Source organism: Limulus polyphemus, unplaced genomic scaffold (genome assembly GCF_000517525.1).
Source record: "Limulus polyphemus unplaced genomic scaffold, Limulus_polyphemus-2.1.2 Scaffold2476, whole genome shotgun sequence".
NCBI classification, from domain to species: Eukaryota; Metazoa; Arthropoda; class Merostomata; order Xiphosura; family Limulidae; genus Limulus; species Limulus polyphemus.
Genome location: NW_013668086.1, coordinates 1 through 3,826, shown reverse-complemented (window position 1 = coordinate 3,826; position 3,826 = coordinate 1).

Sequence of the window (3,826 nt, the reverse complement as noted above, 5' to 3'; positions counted from 1 at the left end):
CTAAAGTGTGCAGGACAGCAAGGTCCTCATCCAATGGTGGCTCTCTTATCACTGTCCAGTCACTGAGCTGAAGGCCCCCTTATTAGTCATGGTGTTCACAGCCACCATAATTACTGAATGAGACTAGACCATTAGAGATCTCATACTGGTGGATGATGCTAACAGACTTTCCCAGTGTTTTGATCCCCTCCTCTTTCTTGGACTATTTCAGCTCTAGGAAAACCTTTCGTGGTCTGGAGTTGTTATGTTTAGCATGAGAGTGGGTGCACAAAAGATGTCATCTACACTTCTCCATGCTGCAACCTTTTATGAGGCACATGCAGGTTGATCCATGCTTCTCAGGTGTTGTTCAGACCCAGGACTTCACCTTTGGTGACAGTGTCACAGATTGAGTGACAGAGAGACTGATAAAAGCTAGTCCCTTCCTGCTGATATCTTCAGCTAATTTGTAATCTCCATTTGTAATTCCATGGTGAATGGTATTTGTGGGATCCTGGTCGATGATTTTAGGCCTTAAGGGTGAGCCTGATTGTGCTTAATTCATACCTCTAATGTCTGATACACCATCCAGTAATCATCTTCATCCATGGGCTCTTCTGAGGTAAAAACTAAGCCATCACTTATGTCTTGGACACTGATAAACACTCAGGCACATCCTCAAAGTTACCAGACAGATAACTCTAAACATGTCAATATAGTCAGAAGGGATAATAGTTTGATGTTAAATTGCAAGAGTCAGGATTGAAAACTTAAATCAAATGAACTCTGATTGGTCAGAAAACTTGGTCATAAGTGTAAGTTAAGATTATAAAGGTTTGGTTACAATTACAACAAAACTCTCTGACCTAAAATTTCGTTCAGAGCAGAGTGTTAAAACTATTGCTGTGGTCAAGTGATATTTCTAAATGGTTACATGTATTCACACATATATTGCCTGTAAACAATGTATGTCTAACACCTGTAGACATCCCAGTCCACTCAGGTTTCACTGGGTCTCATGCTTGACCACATTTCAGCTGTGCTCTCCAAAGTTGTCATTTCTATGACAATGGTTCACAGCAATCCTTGGATCCCAGAAATATTCCTTTTACTACAGTCTGGCTATTATACAAGACAGAGCATGGGTCCAGTAGTAAATAAATGAGGAGGAAGACTGTCAACTCTGGTACCCTAAACAAGTAACGAAAACTAAGTCAGCCACCATACAGCTGCACACTTCAATTATCTGACTATGGAAATTCATTAACACTAACACCTTGTTTTCCTCTCTGACTCTTTTCAGAGACAAATCATTCTAGTTAAAGATAAACACTCCTTGCCTCCCTCAACACACTCTGCATTCTCACGCATTTTAACTGCATCTTGTATTGAAAAGTTAAAAATATTCAGAAAATTGTGTTCTTTTAGAAATATTTCAACATGCATGATTGAAAAATATTCACCTACAATTAAGTAAAACATTGAATACACTAAGTTTAACTTTGACTTGTTTCCTGCTAATGTTTGTGAATATCACTTCACACAGATAATTCCACCTATTCATAAACAATTCAATTTTATTCTGTTGATAAGTTCTTAGTCACTACTAGCAAAAAACCAGCCCAAGCTTTGCTTTCTGGCTAATTTAGTATGAGTCTAACCATTGTTCCTATCTTTTCTATAAAAATTCACTACCCATAAAACATTTTAGAGTCAAAACTGAAATTTTCTCTGTTCAACATTAATGAAAATAACAGACTCACCGTATCTTCAAAGGATGCTTCACAGGAAAATAACCACCCTTAACTTCATTCTTCCAGATCTTACCAACATGATCAAATATTTACTTTCATCCAAATGTTAGTTATCAATTGTGTTTTCAGTGATTGATTCATTTATGTAGTACAACACTCATGAATGATCTTGTGTAAAGTTCGGTAGACATATGCAAAACCACACACAAATACTCATTAATACATGTATATTGCCATATACATATATTTTTACAGTACACATCATGATAAATAATTGTCGCCATAGAAAAACTGCTTCTGGAATTGTGACCTGTTTCCAAAGTTAACCATTTTGGGGTATTCTCGTAAACTGCGTTTTAAGAAAACTGTGCTATTTCAGGAATATTTAAAAGTGCAGATTGAAGATTATTCACTTACAACCAAGTACAACATTGCATACACATTACACAAATCTAACTTTGTCATGATACATGCTAATGTTTGATTTTCTTTTCACACAGATAATCTCATCTACTTAAAAACAGTTTAGTTCTATCCAACTGAAATGTTCTTAGCTATCACTAGTAAAATAACAAGTCAAACTGTGTTTTTGGCTAATGTAGCATGAGTCTAACTAGTACTATTATGTTTTTTTCATCAGAATTCACTACCTGAAGAACTTTTCAATGTTGAAACTGAAACATTCTCTCTTCCACATTAATGAAAATAACAGGCTAACTGTATCTTCAAATAATGCCTCACAAGCCAATAACCACATTTAAGTTCAAGATAGTAACATACCAAATATTTTCTTTCATTGAAATGTTACTGCTATTCATGTTCTCAGTAATTTTGTATAAGGTTGCATACACTGCAACACCAAATACATATATACTCATTAATATATCTATATTGTCATATAGTACATTATCAAATTTATTACTAACCTTAGACAGACTGGGTTTGGCTTTGTGCACAATTATCATGGTAATAAATTTAGGCTAGACCAATAAAGTAAATATCAATAGTTATAGTGCTGGGGGACCTGAAACTCAAAATGTTTAATAGGCAATAAAAAATACATAATCACTAGAATAAATCAGCTGAAAATATAAGACTCTTCATCTAAAATTCTCCTAGACAGGATTAATATTTGCTTTTTTTGCTACCTTATATATCATTCACACTCTCATACAACCTATGGTAAATACGTTAATTCACAGTAAACTATACTTTCTTCCCTATACAGCTACCATCACCAAGAAATCAACTAAGCACATATTGTTTTACCACATATTAGACAACCCACTTATCTGGTTTCACAATAAAATAAAATAAATTCAGGCATGTCCAATGAAATGTAACTATTCCATTCAGCTTCATTGCAACCTCATTTTGATTCTGTGTATAATAAGAGCACAACTTCTGCTATAGACACATGGAGTTGTTATACACATTCAAGTGTACTGGGTGATTCTAGCAACATTGTTCCTTAGAATTTTCACCTCTCACAAAGATAGAGTAGCAACACCCATTCAACTGAGCTTTCAAATTCCTAGCCCATATCTCCAGTTGCGCAAACTGATAATGCTCTAGGTATTACATACACTGAAACTAGCCATCTTAACTTTGCAGTAATCCTATGAAGATGGCATTAGACATTCTACTCCATTATTCAGAAAGTAAGAATCTCAAAACCCTTTCAATCCAGGTAATCCTACAAATGACAACTGTCTTAGCTTAGTGACAGTCAAGTAAAATGCAAAAAAAATGTAGTCCATACATTTTGTCAGACAGTACCTCCTGACAGCTTGGCAACCAATCATGGACCCCTCCAGACAGAGCCTAGTGGGTTCCATGCTGTTTGCACATACCAAAGCTATACCCAATCTCCATGATGGGATCAACATTCTTTGGCTATGTTACGTCTCCGTTTGTTAATCGATTTTCCGTAAATTCGTTCCGACGAAACTTTAGCGACACAAGTCCTTACTTAATAAAACTGGTTTATTCTTTTCGAATATAACTTTACGATACACTTAATTTCAACAATCGCGCTAAAACAAACGCTATAACAACGAACGTGCTCAACTTCAATAATACTTTCTCAATGC